Consider the following 20,381-nt stretch of genomic DNA (forward strand, 5'->3'; position numbering starts at 1 on the left):
GTCTGTAGTTTTTATTGTATTAAATGCATTTTGTATTGGTCATCAGATCCACATAGTGACCATTAAGGAGTTTTCTTACAAGTTTTGCTAGATGAGCTAAATTTGGTAAGAATTTCCCAAAATGATTCGTCATGCCCAGGAATCTTCCCACAGCACAAACCTCTTGGGATTCAGCTAAGGTGAGTAATGCCTTCATTTTGTCTGAATCCAGCTGAAGTCCCTGTTTGCTAATTGTGTGGTTTTGGAACAAATTGATAAATTAAAGAGTAATAAGTCACTAGAACCAGATGATATTCACCCAAGAGTTCTGAAGAAACTCAAATATGAAATTACAGAACTCTGATACATAGCCTTAACTGAAATCAGTCTCTGTACCAGCTGACTCTTGAGTACCTAATTTAAAGCCTATTTTTAAAAAAGCTCCAGAGGCACTCCTGGCAACACGGGCCAGTAAGTCATTCAGTACTAGGCAAACTGGTTGAAACTATAGTAAAGAATAAAATTAGGACTGTTGATTAATCGCCGTTAACTCACACAATTAACTCAAAAAAAATCAATCACAATTAATCACACTGCTAAACAATAGAATGCCAATTGAAATTTATTAAATGTTTTTGGATGTTTTTCTACATTTTCAAATATATCAATTTCAATTACAACACAGAATACAAAGTCTACAATGCTTACTTTGTATTTATTACAAATATTTGCACTGAAAAAACAACAAAAGAAACAGTATTTTTCAAAGTACTGTAGTGCAATCTCTTTATCATGAAAGTGCAACTTACAAATCTAAGGGTTTTTTGTTACATAACTGCACTCAAAAACAAAACAATGTAAAACTTGAGACCCTACAAGTCCACTCAGTCCTATTTCTTGTTCATCCAATTGTTAAGACAAGCTTGTTTACATTTAGGGGAGATAATGCCACCCACTTCTTAATTACAATGTAACCTGAAAGTGAGAATAGATGTTCGCATGGCACTGTTGCAGCTGGCGTTGCAAGATATTTACATGCCAGATGTGCTAAAGATTCATATGCCTCTTCATGCTTTGGCCATGGTTCCAGAGGACATGCTTCCATGCTGATGATGCTCATTAAAAAAAAAATAATAATGCATTCATTAAATTTGTGACTAAACTTCTTGGGGGAGAATTGTAGGTCTCCTACTCTGTTTTACCCTCATTCTGCCATATATTTCATGTTATAACAGTCTCGAATGATGACCATGTTGTTCGTTTTAAGAACACTTTCACTGCAAATTTGACAAAATACAAAGACCAATGTGAAATTTCTAAAGATAGCTACAGCACTTGACCCAAGATTTAAGAATCTGTAGTGCCTTCCAAAATCTGTGGAGCATACTTTCAGAAGTCTTAAAAGAGCAACACTCAGATGCAGAAACTACAGAACCTGAACCACCAAAAAAGAAAATCAACCTTCTACTGGTGGCATCTGACTCAGATGATGAAAAGAACATGCATCGGTCTGCACTGCTTTGGATCATTATCAAGCAGAACCCATCATCAGCATGGACGCATGTCCTCTGGAATGGTGATTGAAACATCAAGGGACATATGAATCATTAGTGCATCTGGTATGTAAATATCTTGCAACACTGGCTACAATGTGCCATGCAAACACCAGTTCTCACTTTCAGGTAATGCTGTAAACAAAAAGCAGGCAGCATTATCTTCTACAAATGTAAGCAAACTTGTTTGTCTGAGCGATTGGCTGAACAACAAATAGACTGATTGGACTTGTAGGCTCTAAAGTTTTACATTATTTTATTTTTGAATGCAGCGGTTTTTTGGTTCATAATTCTACATTTGTAAGTTCAACTTTCATAATAAAGAGATTGCACCTCAGTACTTGTATTAGGTGAATTGAAAAATATTATTTCTTTTGTTTTCTACAGTGCAAATATTTGTAATAAAAAATATAAAGTAAGGACTGTACACTTTGTATTCTGTGTTGTAATTGAAATAAATATATTTGAAAATGTAGAAAACATCCAAAAATATTTAAATACATAGTATTCCATTATTGTTTAAAAGCATGATTAATCTTTTGACAGCCCCAAGTAAAATTATTAGCTACATAGCTAAATATGATATGTGGGGGAAGAATCAACATGGATAAGAGAAAAGGTCCTCTTATTTATCAGTAAATGATTAAAAGATAGGAGCAAAGTTGAGGAATAAATGTTTTCACAGTGGAGAGAGGTAAATAGCAGTTTCCCCCAGGGATCTGTACTGTGTTCAACATACTCATAAATTATCTGGAAAAGGGGTAAACAGTCAGGTGTCAAAATTTGGAGACAATACAAAGTTACTTAAGATAGTTAAGTCCAAAGCTGACTGAGAAGAGTCACAAAGCTAGCGAACAGGGGAATTTGAGAGGGGGAGAAGGAAATCCCCCTGCTGAACAAACAAGATGCGAGTTCTAATATTGGGGTGAGTGAGTTTGGCTGTTTGGGATTTCTCTTTCATGTTATTTCAGTTACAGAGTCAGTTGGGATTGTGTGTCTGGGGACTGTTTGAGCCTTTGTCCCTGCATCATACCTGATCATCTTGGATCCATCTCAATCAGCTGTGTGATCACCCTCCCTGTGTGATTAATGTGAGGGTAGGGCTGACCTAGGAGACAAGGCCTTAAAAGCCAGAGGCAGTGACCAAGGGGGCTGCAAACAGGAGAATTTGAGAGGGAGGTGGTGGGAGGGAGTCGTAATAAAATCACTATGGTTAGGAAGGGACGCACAGCCAGTGCCAACGCTGCTCCCGTCTCCTCCACCGGTGCCTGTATCCAGACAGACAGTCTAACCATGGATGCCTCTACCCAGATCCTGGTGTGGATTTGCAGAGACTGTGACCTGCATTTCCCACTCACAGAAAGCCAGGCTGGGGGGACCATCCAGTGTGAAAGGTGCCTGCTGGTGGAATCTCTCAGGAAGCAGATGGGAGAACTACAGGAGGAGGTAGCTAGGCTGAGGAGCATCCATGCCCATAAGGAATTCCTTGAGTGTATTCATATGGAGACATCCAAGATGGAGGAAGCTATCCAACTACAGAGGACTGCTGTCACACCACCGGGGGAGGAGGATATGGCTCTGTCAAAGGGAGGACACTTATTTCTGGCAGCAGGCAGAGCTCCACCCCTACTCCCAAACCACCCACTATGGTGATGGAAAACTGATATACTGCCCTGGCAACAAGTGATGCGGAATCAACCTTAAAGGTTGAGGAGGAGAAGCCACGTGCCCCAAGGCTGGGAGGATCACAGCCACCACTCCCAGGAGGAAATGTAGGGTAGTGATGGTTGGTGACACTTTTCTGAGGGGGATGGAGGCACCCATCTGTTGCCCTGACATGGCATCCCGGGAGGTATGCTGCCTGCCAGAAGCCCATATCTGAGACAGTTATGGAAGGATTGTTGAGGATCATCCAGCCCTCTGAGTACTGCACCATGCTACTCATCCGTGTGGACACTAGTGATACTGAGAGGTATGAGCCTCAGCAGATCAGAAGTGACTACAGGGCTCTGGGAATAAGGGTGAAGGAGTTGGAGTACAGGTGGTGTTCTCTTCGATCCTTCCAGTCAAGGGTAGGGACCCAGGCAGAGGTAGATGCATCATGCAGGTGAATGCCTGGCTGGTGTCACTAGGGAGGGCTTCGGCTTCCTTAACACGGGATGCAGTTCCAGGAAGGACTGCTAAGCAGAGATGGGGTCCACCTATCGAGGAAGGGGAAGAGCATATTTGGATACAGACTGGCTAACATAGCTAGGAAGGCTTTAATATAGGTTTGAAGGGGGCAGGTGACGAAAGCCCACAGGTAAGTCAAAAACATGCAGATCTGGGAGAAGGGTTGGAATTTGGGATGAGTATGGACTGTTATAGCAAGAATAAGGGAGAGACAACAGAACTTGGGGGGGTAGGGGAGGAATCAAATCCATGTTTTACATGTCTGTATACCAATATGAAAAGTATAGGGAATAAGCAGGAAGAACTCAAAATGCTAACAAACACAATTATGACATAGCTGGCATCACAGAACTTGGTGGGATAATATGCATGACTGGAATATTGGTATAGAAGGGTACAGCTTTTCTCAGGAAGGCTAGGTAAGGAAAAAAGGGAGGAGGTGTTGCCTTATATATTAAAAATGTATACACTTGGACTGAGGTTGAGATAGAAATAGGAGACAGACTTATTGAAAGTCTCTGGGTAAGGATAAAAAGGGTAAAAAACAAGGGTGATATGTTAGGGGTCTACTACAGACCACCTAACCAGGAAGAAGAGGTGGATGAGGCTTTTTTAAAACTAACAAAATCATCCAAAACACAGAACTTGGTGGTGATGGGGGACTTCAACTAATCAGAAGTCTGTTGGGAAAACACAGCAGGGCATGGATTATCCAGCAAGTTCTTGGAATGTATTGGAGACAATTTTTTATTTTAGAAGGTGGAGAAAGCTACAAGGGGAGAAGTTGTTCTAGATTTGATTTTGACAAATAGGGAGGAACAGGTTGAGAATTTGAAAGTGGAAGGCAGCTTGGGCAAAAGTGATCACGAAATGGTAGGGTTCATGATTCTAAGGAATGGTGGGAGGAAGAACAGCACAATAAAGACAATGGATTTCAAGAAGGCAGACTTTAACAAACTCAGGGGAGTTGGTAGGTAAGATCCCATGGGAAAAATAATTGAAGGCAGTTTTTCAGAGACACATTATTAAGGGCATAAGAGCAAATGATCCCACTGCATAGGAAAGATACGAAGTATGGCAAGAGACCACCCTGGCTTAACCAGGATAACTTCAAAAATCTAAAAATAATAATTAATGATAATAAAAAGAGTCCTACAAAAAGTGAAAACTTTGTTTATATTCATCCTTCGTAATTTGACCAACACCACAAGTATGTAGGGACAAAATTAGAAAGGCCAAAGCACAAAACGAGATTGAACTAGCTAGAGGCATAAAGGGTAACAAGAAAACATTCTACAAATACATTAGAAGCAAGAGGAAGGACAAGGACAGCCAGGCATGGCCCAGACCCTGCCTCCTATCTGACCCCACCGCTTCTCGCCCCCTGACGGCTCCCCTGGGACTCCTGCCCCATCCACCACCCCCTGCTCCCCATCCCCTGACTGCTCCCCAGTGCCCCATCCAACCCCTCCTCTAATTCCTGACTGCCCCCCTGGGACCCCTGCCCCATCCAACCCCACTCTTCCCCAACCTCTGAGCCCTATCCATACCCAGGCCCCCGACCAGCCTTCCCCCTGCCCCAAACTCCCCTGCCCTCTATCCAAGCCTCCCTGCCCCCCACTCCCTGCCCCCTTACCATGCTGCCTGGAGCGCCGGTGGCTGGCAGCACTGCAGCTGTGCCACCCAGAGCACCAGGTCAGGCTGTGGCTCTGCCACCCAGAGCATTGCACCGGCAGCGCAATGCTGAGGCTGCGGGGGAGCGGGAACAGGGGAGGGGCCAGGGACTAGCCTCCTGGGTCAGGAGCTCAGGGGCCGGGCAGGAGGGTCCCATGGGCCATAGTTTGTCCACCTCTGGCTTAACATCTGTACCTGGAAAGATAATGGAGCAAATAATTAAACAATCATTTGCAAACATCTAGATGATAATAAGGTGATAAGTAACAGTCAGCATGGATTTGTCAAGAACAAATTGTGTTAAAACAACCTGATAGCTTTCTTTGACAGGGTAATGGGCCTTGGGGGATAGAGGGGGAAGCAGTAGATGTGGTATCTCTCTACTTTAGTAAAAAGAGTTTGATACTATGTTGCATGACCCTCTCATAAACAAACTAGGGAAATGCAACCTAGATGGAGCTGCTATAAGGTGGGTCATAACTGGTTGAAAAACGGTTCCCAGGGAGTAGTTATCAATGGTTCACAGTCATACTGGAAGGACATAACGAGTGGGGTCCAGCAGGGATCAGTTCTGGGTCTGGTTCTGTTCAATATCTTCAGGAATTATTTAGATAATGGTATAAAAAGTACACTTATAAAGTTTGGAGGATACCAAGCTGGGAGGGGTTGCAAGTGCTTTGGAGGATAGGATTAAAATTCAAAATGATCTGGATGAAATGGTCTGATGCACAGGATGAAATTCAATAAGGACAAAAGGAGGAACAATCAGTTGCACACATACAAAATGGGAAATGACTGCCTAAGGAGAACTGTGGAAAGGGATCTGGGGGGTCATAGTGGACCACAAGCTAAATATGAGTCAGTGTTAACACTGTTGCAAAAAAACAAAAACCCCATCATTCTGGGATGTATTAGCAGGAATGTTGTAAGCAAGACACAAGAAGTCATTCTTCCACTCTATTCTGCACCGATTAGGCCTCAACTGGAGTACTGTGTCCATTTCTGGGTGCCACATTTCAGGAAAGATGTGAACAAATTGGAGAAAGTCCAGAGCAGAGGAACAAAGATGATTAATTTCAGAGTAACAGCCGTGTTAGTCTGTATTCGCAAAAAGAAAAGGAGTACTTGTGGCACCTTAGAGACTAACCAATTTATTAGAGCATAAGCTTTCGTGAGCTACAGCTCAAGTGAGCTGTAGCTCACGAAAGCTTATGCTCTAATAAATTGGTTAGTCTCTAAGGTGCCACAAGTACTCCTTTTCTTTTTAAAGATGATTAAAGGTCTAGAAAACGACTTATGAGATACTAGTCACCCCCATGCCAGCTATAAATCAATTGTCAAGAAATAAGGTATCTGCATCTGTCCCAGCCTTTGTCAGCCCTGTGGGTTTTTTTTGGTAAATAAAGGTAAAGTATTTTTTTTCTTTTGAACCTCATGCAAGATGCTCAGGAGCCTGAACCTCTCTATTTATTCATTCACATAACAGGTGTAGCAGGAACTTCGCTATGTCAATTGACCAATAAGCTGCAGCTCTGGAGGGCTGTAAGTTAGAGCACATCTTGTTACCTCATTCTACAGAGCTTTGTTTTGTTCCCATTTGTCATCCCATCCACGTCAGAACCCTATTGGCTCCTAGGGAGTATAAACCATTTTTGTACTGTTTTTTAAAGCTGGTTTGACAGCCAGTAAAGACAGGGCCTAAGAGGAGGTTAATTCTGTCTCCAGGAGAATTCATTCCTCAGCCTCCTTACTGAGTTTGCCAGCAAGGATGCCAGTTAAGTCTAACCACAGTGGTGGGAAGCCACTTACCCAGTAGTAGGTACTTGGACAGAGTCTGGGATCATCAATGCATTTTATGGGTTAACCATCCAGTGGTGATGGCTTTTGTTCACCACTCATGTGTGTGGGCTGAATTTGAACAGGAATCTAAAGTTCATATGACCGATTCCCATTTACGCTAAGGGCATATCTACATTGCCCTGCTGCTCTGACTACGGGGATGTGAATAACAGTGCGCACCAGAGTGTTGTGCTGTAACTCCTCTTCAGATAGGACTACATTAATGTGAAGTAGGAACCTTTTAGGTCATACCCGTGGGATCCATATGGAGGAGTTAGAGCACTGCACTTTGGTGTGCACAGCTGTTCACACCCCGTAGTCTGAACTGTGGGGCAATGTAGACATAGCCTTAGGACACTTTAAACTCTGGCAGTCTAAAGGGAGTATAAATGTACTTTGTGCCCATTTAAAGCCCCCTGGACACTGCCAGAGTGGTGTAAATGTAAATCAGGCCCAATAGGGTCCATAGCCCTTTGCCATACCCCATAAGCAAATACACACACTTGATTTTAACAAGAAAGAGTTATTAGCTAAGAGATCATGAGCAATAATTTTCCTTTACCCATCCTCATCAGATCAGACAATCCTTATTAGGTGGGAAAAGAGAGAGTAGTAAAGATTTCTAACTTCTGCATTTTGTCAGTTGTTAGTGAGAACCCATTCAGAGTTGCCAGATATTCATTAGCACATACAATGTGAAGAGAAGAATTCCATTGAGGAAAAATTCTTGGACCATGTTTTTGTATTTGGTCTGATGAGGAGGAGTGGGGTATCTGTCTTTCCTGGTTCCTCAGCTACATCTGCCCTAATGCTAGGGCATTATTTGCTTCAAACAGTACCTGAAAAAGAAAATAGCAAACACAATAAAAACTTAAGGACTAAAAATATATTTTTCCAGATTTCAGAAAAAAATATGCTATTGTGTATTTTAAAAATTAAGTAACCCAGCCCTGCCCTAGATGGAGCAAACCAGAACTTGGCTACATTTGTGATCACTGAACAGCAGCACCCTCCTTCTGGCAGTCTGACTCAAAATTGCAAGAAACACCTATCCTTCTTAGCTGAGAACCCATTCCCCAGAAAGGTATTTTAGTGTGAGGGACAAAAAGTCTTTCCAAGTCTCTCTCCATTGTAGATCCTTAGAGTGTGCCAACATTGTTCTTTCACCTATCCACCTGAAGGGACAAAGAGCAAAGCAGTCTAAGCAAAGCAGTCTGCAAACCTATGCATTGGTTTTGGGGCAGTCTAATGTGTTTTGGATGTTTTAATTTAACACATTTTTTTACTTCAAAAAATAGTTCTACTTGCAATTTTGTGTTTTGGTAGCTCCAATACATGTATTTTGGATTGAATTGTGTTATGTTAAGTATGGGTCTAACCCCAGCTCACATGCACTAGTGCGTCCATAATGTATTTAACACAAACAAAAGTGATATAACATACGATTTGGAGGGGGGGTACTTACCTTCAGTTTTACAACTCTGTGCTCAGGAGATGATTAATCTTACTCCCCTTTAAATCAATGGCAAAAATACAATAGAGTTCCTTGGTAGCAGAATCATGCCTCAGTAACATCTGATAACTATTTTTCCAGTATCAGACTACTTCTACTCTGTGAAACCCTCTACAGCAGTGTTTCTCAAACTGGTGTCCGTGGACCCCTAGGGGTCCCTGAGGATACTCCAGGGGGTCCGCGGGCCCCACTGCAGGGTGTTCCCTAGTGTGAAGGAGGTGCTGGGAGCGAGGGGGAAGGAGTGAGGTCCCTGGGTCCATGCCACTCATGGAAGCGGCCAGCACCTCCCTGTGGCCTGGGGGGGGGGGGCAGGAGGGTCTCCGCCTGCTGCCCTGAGTGCCAACTCTGCACCTCCCATTGGCTGGGAACTGCGGCCAGTGGGAGCTGTGGGGGTGGTACCTGTAGGCAGGGGCAGCGGCACGTGAAGACCCCCTCCCTCCCCGCCTAAGAGCCGCTGCCAGAGGGATGTGCCGGTCGCTTTTGGGAGCTGCCCAAGGTAAGTGCTGCCTCCCTCCCCCAACCCAAAGCCTGCACCCCAAACTCCCTCCCAGAATCTGCACCCAAACTCACTGCCCCAGCCTGGTGAAAGTGAGTGAGGGTGGAGGAGAGTGAGCGATGGAGGGATGGGGGAAATGGAGTGAGTGGGGCTGGGGCCTCAGAAAAGGGGCAGGCAGAGGCGTAGCCTCGGGGAAGGGGTGGGACAAGGGCTGAGCAGGGAGGCTTAGGGGTCCCCAAAAATTTTTAAATCAAAATGGGGGTCCTCCAGTTGCTAAAGTTTGAGAACTGCAGCTCTACAGTATTGAACTTCATTGGAATCAGAGAAGTCTAGAGACCCTAATAACCTGTTAGTACACAATGGTCAGATTATTTTTATTTGTAATCAAGGAGCATTCAAAAGCCCAGTCAGGCCCATTGTACCAGGTGCTGTACAAACGTGTGGACATGGTCCCTGCCCTGAACCGCCTGAAGTTCAGCAGTGAAAAATAGCTTGCTACTAGATCGGGATGAATATTGGAAAAGTTGCTTGAAATATTCAGATTGGTACATGTATGTGTCTGACTGTTTGCAACCTCTGTGTTCAGTTTCCAATGAGTACTCTAGCACTCAAGCTTGCAGGCAAGAATGTTCTCCAAAATCATTTACAAGTGAATACTGCAGAATATTTCTGCCAAATAAATTTCAAATGTGTAATTATGAGTAATCTCATTGGAAAACAGATTCCAGGAGTTAAACACACCTTCAGGAAACATTCCTTGTGACCCACGTATCCAGCCAAAACAGCTTGAATTTCACACAGCAAATGATCGTAATAAATTGAGTGCAAACAAGCTGCAGATCAAGAATTATTCATAGAAATTTGGTGAATGATGCTGAATAAGAAAATTGTGATCTGCCCATGGAAAATTTGTAAATAGAAAAAGGAGTAAAAATTAAGCTACTGCTTAAGAATTGTCTACCTCTGCCTGCTACCCACATTTGGAAAAGGAAGAGTAGCAGAAACAAACAGTCTACAGACCAGATTCACAGGTACACACCAGTCTTTGTGCTGGTCCAGTGATGCAAAGCAGCCATAAGCCTGTTGTAACAGGTCAGCTAAGAGCTGTATAGTGGTCAGTGGCTGATTAATGATTTTGCCACCCTCAGCCCCATATGAACTTGTTTTAGTTTTTTTTACAGATTTGTTTGAACTAAAATGAATCTAAATATTAAAATTGAACATTTACAAGTTATTATAAATAAAATTACAAGTACAGTGGACCCTCGCTTGAATGTGTGTCTGTATAGCATGATTTTGCTTATAGCGTGGGACTGTGCATGGACCCAAAACGCCATGTTCAAGCGAAGGTCTGGTGTATATCAAATATTTATTGGATGTAGATACAATAAAAGAAATAAAAGTATGTGAGTAGTAAGGAGTTACATTTGTTTATGCCTACACCTTTGAGCAGCAAAAAACTTCATTAATTCTGTATAATCCAGAGAAGTTATTAGATCCTTTTCAATTGTCAGGAGAGAAAGGGAGTTTAATTTTTCTTCACTGAGATTAGCTCACAAGTAGTTTTTCCACCCTTTAAGGCCAAAAATTATTGTTCTGCTGAACAGTTTGTAGCGGGTGTGCAAATGAACATTTGGAAGGCAATATCAATATTTGGATATACTGAATGTTTCGATTTCAAAGAACACTCCAGTTTCTTAAAATTGACTTCTTTTCATTTTCAGGAATTTTGACACCTTCCAAATACAATCGAAAATGTAGACACTCATTCACGAATGATTCTGCTAAATCTCTTTTGTAGCATAGCTGTAATTTTTTAGCGTGAACTGTTATATCTGTTGAAGTATTGGTAATGTTAGAGAGAAGCTGAAGTCTGCCATAAATTTCTTGATACACATTACTTCAGCATTTTAATTCAGAGCATACCTTTTTTTAAATACTCGACCTTGTATCTCTACCACACATTTCCACTTCAGCTTCGCGCGTCTCAGATCGAAAAAGAAAGCAAACTTCACCTTGTGTCAAATTTGTAGTCTTGAATTTCAGATTTTGTGTTGACTCTCTTCGTACATATCAAACAAGTCCCGTATAGAGTTAATGTATCTGATTAGTGAGTTGTAGAACTCTACAACTGTCTGTATATCAATATTAACATTTTGCAGTCTTTGGCTAATTATATGAAACTGATCCAAGAGTGAGCTCCAAAATACAGCCATAAAAGCTGCCTCAAGTTGATAGAGTTTTTGCTGCAGGCCTGCAGCTTCATTACGTGTAACAGGTTTCTCAGTAGCATCTTCCTTTATTGTATTTAAGGCTTTAATTACAGCATTCCAGTTTTCACTCAAATTATGACAAGCTTCCACTTGAGATGACCATCGAGTCTCAAAAAGTTTGTTACTTTACTGCCTGGCTTCAAATTAGACAGTAGATGCAGGAAAAAATGTTGGACAATTGCAAAAAAAAACGAACATGCTTCTTGACAACTTTCTGCTGCACATACTCCAACCAGATTTAAAGAATGCACAGAGCAAGGCCCATACACAGCATAAGGATTTATATCCTTTATTCTTGCTTGCAACCCGCTATATACACCAGACATGTTAGTGGCACTGTCGTATGACTGGCCACGGCAGTTTGCAATATTTAATCCATAACAATTCAAAGTTGAAAGTAAAGCATGAGCTAACTGTTCTGATGATTTGTGGCCAGTATTTGGTAAAAAAACCACAAAGAAACCTCTCTACTGGTATGCCATCATTGTTTACATATCTCAGTATAAAAGCCAATTGATCAACATGAGATGTCGGGAGTTGAGTCAACACTTAGAGAAATATTTGGCTTCTTTTACTTCTTTAATAATATTTGAGATCACATTGAAGCCATGGTAAAGAAACTTTCAAGCAGAGGACTTGCATTTAGAGGTAAGGTGGAAAAATTTGGATCACCTCTAAATGCAAGTCCTCTGCTTGAAAGTTTCTCTACCACTGCTACAATCCTCTTCAACACATTTCTCCAATAAATAATTTCTTCTTCCATTTGAAATTTGTATCAATTCTTCTGGATATCTCACCTCTCTTCACCATTTTCAGTACACACATTTTATGTTCAGTCGAATTTTCATGTTCACGTAGTCGAGCTGATATGTTTTTCCAGTCATGGTATCCACTCGTCGCCAGACTAGAGATCCCTCTGAATAATCAACATGGGGCACAAAACACGGCTCCTTTGCTCTCCAAATATACAAGATATTGCCATGGCTTCACTTCACCGTTTAAAAGATGTCATTCAAAAACATTTTATTAGAACACACATTTTATCAGTATATTGTCTTTTGAGTTAGTAAAATCACTATCGATATTTTGTTTAATACCGTACATTGATAAATACTCAATTGTAGCATCATTCAATATCCATTGGGCCGGGTCATCACTTATGATAGATATTTCAATGTCAGATTGAATTTCTTATTGACTTGATTCTCAAATCTGTTGTATTGTCAAAGATATCCAGATCAACATGATTCCCAGTAGTCTCTGATATGCTAGTATTTGAAGCATTTTCTTCAATACTAACTGCAGTCGGAATTCATTAGTTTCAATATGTACTTTAATCAGATCAATATTTTCAATATCAACACCAATATTTTCACTTTTTACTTCACTACTACTTTCAACTATTTTTTCTGTCTCACTGTCAGCACTAACTGATACAACAAAGGAATCTATTTTGCGCATTTTTGCTATCATTCCATTTTCCCTTTCTTTCGGATAGCTTTTTTTAACTGAGAATTGCTTAATTTCTTCCTTCCGGTCATATCATCAACGTTTATGATTCTCACAATACGTTTACTAAATGGCATCATGCCGTCATTGGTGTTTCAATAAGCGCTATGATTGGTAGAATCGCGGCGTCACTGATGCCGCAGTTACAAAAATGCTGCTATTATAAATTTGCCACCCCTGCAAATTTGCCGGCCTAGGCCTTGTCAGCCTAGGCAAGAATATGCTGCTGATAACAGTGCTTTGCATCACCAGACCACTGCAAGGCAGCCACAGTGAACCAGGGAATCCTGCCCTAAGTTTTTAGCTTAAGATAAACATTTTCAAATTTTTAGACATGAAACCAGTCAAGCCCATTTTAAGAAATACAAACCTCTCAGAGAACCAAATTTTGATCTCACTTATGATTAATTCCAGAGTGACTCCACTGAAGTCACGTTGCTTTTATACTGGTAAAAGCAACATCAGAGTGTGTTGTTTTCAGTGGTTTTCACCCTTAGTGGCTTTCAGTATTTGCTAACAAGAGGAGATTTGGTGCCTGTTTTTATCAGCCTGTAGCGGGGTGGTTACCTGCTCCTGCCCCGTGGGGTTCAAAAGCCAGCCCTGGGAGAGAGCCAGGGCTGAGGGCAAGAAAAGCTAGGCTGATTGGGGAAATGGCTGCAGCTGGACCATGCCCCAATCAGGCCACAGCTGGACCTAAAAAGGGGCTGCTAGGCTGAAGTTTAGCCAGAGTCTCTCTGTGTTCAGAGAGCAAAGGGCCTGGCTGCAGGGACCTGAGGGAATACCTAGATTGGGGCAGGGCTGAGGGGGAAAGGCCAGGGGAGCTCCAGCCTGGAAACCCCTGGGCTGCGAGGCCTAGATTAGGGCCTATTAGGTACTGGGGTTGCAAGGGGGCAGCCCACGGGTAGACAGAGGCAGCAGGTCCAAATCCCCTCACCTGTGAGGTGTGACTGATACACTGCAGTCTGTCCCGGGGAGCGGGGCTAAGTGATGACTGGCAGTAGCCAAGACTGAGGTGAGGTGGGGGTTCCCTGGGGAGGGGAGACCCTCAGGGACTGTTGAGGTTTACTGCCAGGGGGCAGCATCCAAGTGGGAGGAGGCACTGGGAGGGAATGGGCCGGTGGATCACCAGATGGCACTCCAGAGGCTGGTGAGCTAATTCCCAAGGATAACCAGCAGGCAGCACCACTGGGTGAGTCCAGCTCTATTACACAACGCAAAACTTTGTTATTTTGGGCTGGATGACTGTGAGGAAAGATACAAATTCCCTCTGAGAAGTATTACATACCCCTCAGCCTGACAGGTACCTGTAAGAGGGCTAGCACCCACCTCTCATGAGCACCCCCTCTGGTTGGGTGTGTCCAGAGTCTTTAAACCAGTCCAGCACTAGTATGGGGCTGTATCCCCAGGGCTTCCTCCCTGGAAACACTACTTTCCTGTGGCCCTCCACAGGCTCAGTCCATACTCAGTCCCCACAGCCAGCCAGGAGCTTCTTCATTGCTCCCCCAGTCCCTGCTAGAAAACTATCTTTGGCTCAGTCCTAGCAGCAAGCCAGGAGCCTATCACTCCCCCAGGTCCCTTCCCTCACTTAACTGTCCATTGTGCTGTAGTTCCCTCAGCCAGGCATGCAGTCATTTCTTCTCCAACTTCCAGCAGCAACTAACTTCTGCTTTGTTCTGCAGCTCCTTTTATATGGCCCTCTTAGGCCCTGATTGGCTGCTTCCCCTGCAGCCACTCCAGCCTCCTCTGGTTGGAGGACCTCTCCACTGCTCCCTTCCTGGAATGGGTGTGGCAGAACCCTAAGGCCTCCAGCAGGGGGACTTTGGGCCTAGTCCACCACAGCTGCCAACTTTCACGTGGTAAATAAGCACCCAGACTTTCACAATAAGCCAAAAATAAAGCTAATCCCATAGGCCAAAACAAGCCAATCTCTAAGAACCCCAACACTCTATGTAACTAGATCCCCCCCAATGTGCAGTCTGAGACTGTGGTAGGCCCGCTGTGCACCCCTGACTCTCTCCCACCCTTGCTCCTGCTTGCCCCTCCTTGCCGGGAGCCAATCAAAAAAAAAAAAAAAAAAAAAGAAGCAACAAGCTAGAAGACAAACAAGCTAGAAGACAAAAACTAGCCAACACGCAACTCACATGCCAGTTAAGCCAAAAACAAGCCCAATTTCTGTGTTTTTTTTCATGGGTTTGGCATATCTGTAGTCCACCCCATCACAGTACCCCAGTCTTCAATTCGAATCTTGGTGAGGGACCTTTCTTAAAATCATTTTTTGTTATAAAACACCTCAGTAATGCATCGCAAATCCTTGGCTTTGAAAGAAGGGGGTCTGTAAAATGAAGGTGGACTGTATCACGGTTGACTATAAAACTGTAATGTAAAATTACAACAAGCACGAGTACAAATGAAGCATCTTGCTTCAACACACTATGGACAGTTTTATTTTCACTTGCACCTTTATGAAATGGCTGCCTATACAGCCACATACATTTTCTCCAGTAAGCAGACAGATCAGAAAAGGAATCTCCTTGGTTTCTCTGTTGTCCCTGGAACTGCCAAAGGGTTAACAGATGATCTAAAAAGATTTTTCAAATGGGATTTTAACCTTTTTTGTTTCTTCTAACAGATTCACGAGCTCAATCCCACTTCCATTGAAGTCAATGACAAAACTGCTGTTGATTTCAACGGAGGAAAGGATTGGATCCCTTATTTGCCATTTTGGCACTTTTCAGAATCCTGTATTTTTTTATTAAAAACAAATCAATCCCTATCTGCATTTAATCAAACAACTAGCATGAAAATGAACTCAATGAATAAAAATGTCAGGAGTGGGAAATGATAGGGTTCTCTCTTAGCCAAGATGTCTGTCTAAAATTAGCTTGCCTTTCTGGATTTATTGCTGTTATTAAGTGAATGTCCTTCTGACAATAAAGCAGTGCTTCTTGGATTTAGGCAGTGTTGTGAAGAATATGATAAAGTGCTCTGTGATGTATGACTTTGATTGACTCAAGGGACCTTACTGTTTCGATGCTGTGGTCTGTTCTTTGTTCACTAGACGAAGACTTTGTGTTCATTTAATATGCAGTTCAGGACCAAAACTTGGAGAAGGATGTGTGTAAAGATATAGAGTACCTTGTTTCTGCCATGCTAACATGATGAATTACAGTGTATTACGAAAGTGTTGACACATGTGGGAATAGGCTCTTGACATGCTTGCCAGTAATTAAGGCACATTGTATGTAAAGTCACTAAAAAAAAGTTGGAGGGTTGTTTTTTTGTTATAGGATAGTTTGCCAAGTAGTGTTATTCATAATCTTGATGGAAAATACTTGTATCTTCAAAATCTTCGTGGTTCACACAGGCAACAGGGAGAGAGATTCATTAGTATGAAAACTTTAAACGTTTCCTGTGGCCACATAGGTAATGGTTTCCTGCTGGAGAGGAAATACTGTATTGAGTCCAAAACTTAACTGATAAATCACCTGAACACAACCACTATGATCACAAAGCCTGATGAACTGTTACTTAAATGTAAGGGAATCTGCATTAACTTCTGACTGCCCTAAGAGTACACCTGAGATTTGTTTTCCACCTGTGCCACCCTAAGTCCTCACTACCATCACCACTGGAAAGAAAAGCCATGTATATAAGTTCCCTATGCCAAGAGTCTCGAGTCTACCACACACAGCAAATGCTCCAAGGCCTGGCTTCTTTGCCTGGAACACTGAGATCTAGAAACTTGCTGCCAAAGAGCTGTGGTTCCCAGTCCTGATCACAGCTGGGAGAACCTGGAATCAACTGCATTTACATTGTGTAGCCCAGACTTCAGATGTGCACCACCCTTAATGTTAGTCCAGGCAGGTTGCCTTTGCTTCCAAGCAATCTTCACAGTACTGTACACCCAGCATCATGCAGATTTCAGAAACCAGCTAGAGTCAGGTAGGAGCAACACAGCACATATTTTGGTTACCTTCCCAGGTGTCCATAAAGAGTTTGTGATCTTGTTGCAATTCAGAAGGGGTATTTCTTCTGTGTACTTGCTTTATGAATTGTCATATCCTCTTCTTTTATGAGATCCTTTTAAAAGCAAACAAAAAATTTAACAGATCATAAGACATCTGAACCAGTTCCACACCAACCAAAGTTCTAGACGTGATCATTTTCTGGACAGTTTTTATATAGCGGCATATTTCCAGGCTTAGTGCTGGTGATTACTGTTTCAATATGTGAACTGTTTCAATCGGAACTAGATAGCCATTATCCAAATGGCAAATAGAGGATTTAGTATTTGTCTCGAATTTACAATGCACCATAGATTCATAGCCACTAGCAATGGAAAATAGCTCATAGGTCACCAACTTATTGAGGTATGTTGTATGAATCCATGAGTGTCCCTCAACATAAAAGGACCAAATGGGATTGTGCACGGTATAAATGCTTAATATAGTTCACCATGTTGATCAAGTCATATGGCGTATCAATTAAAAAAGCACTATGAAAAAGAGGTAATAAAGTACGGTGTGTTGTCTTGCATCACAGAAGGCTATGAATCTATACTAACTGTACAGGATTGCCAAGGAGATGTGATGTTCCATGACTGGAAATAACCCCCTCATTTTAATTGGGTATCCACCATCCATTTGCACAATGACTCCCTTGTTCATAAGCAACACAACATAAGCAACAAACCACCCACAATGTTAATAATCTGCAAAGTATTTGTGAGTAGTTTAGTAGCTTCTACTTCTTTCTTTCTTGAGGTGTATGTAGGTACTTCTGTACTAGAACCATTTCCAAAGGAATAACCTAACACACTGTGCTTTGGACAGGAATACTGCTGCCTATTGAAATAGTTTAAACATTTTGTTCGATGCAGTGTACTGTTTACAAGCCACAATTCATGTAAATTGTTCCTTGGGCCAGCATAGCCTATATTCAACACAGAATACACCATCCAAACACAAATTCTACTCATGTTTCTACTATAAACAACTGGCCTTGCAATTAGGTCCAATTACTTTTCACTTCCAAGAATTTAATCATCTCTGTTGTAATACATTCAGTACATTTGAGTATTTGTTTTCTAGTTGAGGATGTACAGTACTTCACACTTTCGGCTCCTGAGACTAAGTGAATGCCTTCCAGGCTTGTTAAAAGATCTAGGTGTCAGAGTGGACCGCTCAATGAAAATGTCTGCTCTAGCTGCAAAGGTGGGCAAACAAGTAAATTAGATGCTAAACTGCTTTAAGAAGAGAATGAAGAATAATATGGAAAATATTATTTTGTGGCTGTGTGAACTGACGGTATATTCGGTGATGCTGTTTGGTTGAAACATGACCATTTATATAATTAATATTGCCACTGTTAAACAGTTACAACAAATCTTGTACAAAATATATCATGTAAACTGTCAATGGAAAAGTTATGATTTGCAGAGTATGATTATTCTGTTTATATGCATGTATCATTTTTTATATCTGAAGTTATAAAGTTATGAATATTAGCTATATAGATCTATATTTCAAATATGTTTGTTCCTGGGATAACACCCACAAGGTAATTTACATCCAGTCTGGCCAGCACATTGTGAATGAATTATTAAAGTTGATGGCCCATTAAAGAACACTTAGAACACCATAGGAGAAGCTTGTCCCCACCTGGTGAGCCTTCCTATGGACACGTTAGCCAGAATATGGGTAGTAGCTGCTACTATGAGTCATCAAAGCATGCAAGGGCATGTGACTAGCTCACGTGACCCTGGGCTCCATCTTGTGCCTGTAATTTCCCACAAACTAAGACTGAGAGCAGTCCCTCCACATGGGAGAAGGTACAAAGGACTTTGGAAGCATCTCCATTTTGCCTCTTTCCCGCTCTGATCTCTGGACTATGGACTTACACTAAAAGGAGCATTCTCATCAATGGGCTGAGGACCTTCCAATCTTTTGGAAGTTACCAGAGACGTTACAAGCCAGCAGTCTGTAACATGACTGCTACAAACCTGATCCAAGAACTCTGCAATGATTATATATATATGACTTCCTGAACCATAACTGAACTTTAACTCTCTCCTCTTTCTTTTCTCTTATAAATAAACCTTTAGATATTAGATACTAAAGGACTGGCAACAGCACAATTACTGGGTAAGATCTGAGTTATATATTGACCTGGCTATGTGGCTTGGGATTAGAAGGACCCTTTGTTTGATTAAATTGGTTTTAAATAACCACTCATCATAAAATCTAGTGTCTGGGTGGTGAAATGAGTGCTTGAATGCCTAAGCAGACTGCATTTTTTACTTCTTGTTAACCCATGTGGTGAGACAGAAGTTTACTTTTGTCACTGGCTTGGTATATCTGATGGTAGAATAACCAGTAGTCCGGGATGTGTCTGCCCTATTTCTCAGCATTTCATCCTGAATTTGGCATCCTCCGCTCTGACCCACGGAGGCACGGTAACACATCCTCATCTTGAATTCTATTTCTTTTGGACACTTCATATTTAACAATGCATAGGAGACATTAAAAAATTCCAGAAGGATGCAAAGAAAATGATTAGAGGAATGGTTAGGGTGAAAAGAAATTTTTATGTGAGGTATAATTAAAAGGAAAATAGTCAAGGCTCAATTATTTTGCAAAGGAACAAAGAGGAGATAAGCTAGAGGTATATAAAATAGATGGTATGTAGAATGCCAATTGGATGCTCCTAGTCACACTTTCCTAGAATATATACACAGGTAGGCAGTCAAATAAAATTAAAAAGCAACATACTTAAAGGGGTAAAAAGAAATGTTTGTATGGAATGCAGAATTGACCTTTGGAACTCAAAGTCATTGTTATTTGCTTAAGGCAACTACCTTAATAGTAGAGCAGGTTGAATATTTTTTCAAAGGAAAAACTTTTCTGTCAAAAAATGAGGTTTCATTTTTCACTGAAAAAATTCAGTGTCATCAAAATGTTTCAGTTTTTAATGATATTTTGAATGAAATTTTTTCAAACACTGTTAAAATTTTCAAAATTTTTCATTTGACCGGGTGGGGGGAAAAATCCCATTCCCTCCCATTTTTGTTCTCCTCTCTCCCATCTTCCCTCAGGAAAAATAGCTTGTTTTTTAAAGGAAGAAAAAAGCCAGATCTTTCTAATGCTTTTTTCATTTAATTTCTTTAAAAAACTTTAGAATTTTTTTGTCCCTTGAAAAAACTGTTTATTTTTTAAAAATTCTTCATGGGGATTTTTTTATCAGCTCTGCTTAATAAGTTTCTAAATTGGATTAGACATTCATATGAATAATAAGAACAACTACAATTACACTAGTTGAAATAAAAAATATGAAGGCTATAAACCCACATGAATCAGGTTACAAGCCAACCATTA

This window comes from Lepidochelys kempii, chromosome 1 (assembly GCF_965140285.1).
Source record: "Lepidochelys kempii isolate rLepKem1 chromosome 1, rLepKem1.hap1, whole genome shotgun sequence".
NCBI classification, from domain to species: domain Eukaryota; kingdom Metazoa; phylum Chordata; order Testudines; family Cheloniidae; genus Lepidochelys; species Lepidochelys kempii.